This window comes from Dioscorea cayenensis, chromosome 15 (genome assembly GCF_009730915.1).
Source record: "Dioscorea cayenensis subsp. rotundata cultivar TDr96_F1 chromosome 15, TDr96_F1_v2_PseudoChromosome.rev07_lg8_w22 25.fasta, whole genome shotgun sequence".
In the NCBI taxonomy this organism is placed as follows: Eukaryota; Viridiplantae; Streptophyta; class Magnoliopsida; order Dioscoreales; family Dioscoreaceae; genus Dioscorea; species Dioscorea cayenensis.
This window is the reverse complement of record NC_052485.1, coordinates 19,334,067-19,334,621: the sequence shown is the minus strand read 5'-3', so window position 1 is coordinate 19,334,621 and position 555 is coordinate 19,334,067. Positions and strand designations below refer to the sequence as shown.

General features: G+C 43.4%; 1 non-coding gene across 1 annotated transcript; it reads left to right on the top strand.

Moving 5' to 3' along the window:
- The first annotated feature begins 449 nt into the window (after positions 1–449).
- Positions 450–555, top strand: LOC120278322. Its single transcript, XR_005541658.1, has one exon. It is a non-coding gene; the product is annotated as a small nucleolar RNA R71 (small nucleolar RNA).

Here is a 555-nt window from a genome sequence, read left to right as displayed (position 1 = left end):
ACTTCATGAGAAATTGGGGTGGTTCCTCCACCCTTGGTTGTAGGTGTTGTTATATAGATTACCTTGTATTCTTCCTGAATTGCCCACAAAGTCTACTTGGTCAGTCGGGACTGAAGTAGCAATCGAAATAGGACAATCAGATGGTATATGTGCAACCATCACAACTCGTGATAGCGGCCACCCTCGGTGAAGTCAATGTATCTAATTTCTTGCACAATGCCTCTACTTGGTCTGCCAAAGATGTAACCGCATCGATCTCATGGAGTCCGGCCACTTTCTTCCTTTTCCTTGCATTCCATTGGTAGCTCTTCATGACTATTTCTTCTACCAACTGTCGGGCTTCATTAGGGGTCTTGCTCCCCATTGTACCTTCTGCGGGGGTATCTTGAAGATGTCTTGTACTTGGATTCAACCAGTTGTAAAAAGTTTGAATAATCATCAATTCGGGAAATCCGTGTTATGGACACTTCCGCAAGAGATTCTTGAATCGCTCCAACGTCTCAAACAAGGATTCAAGCTCCATCTGAACAAACAAAGATATCTCATTATGATGCT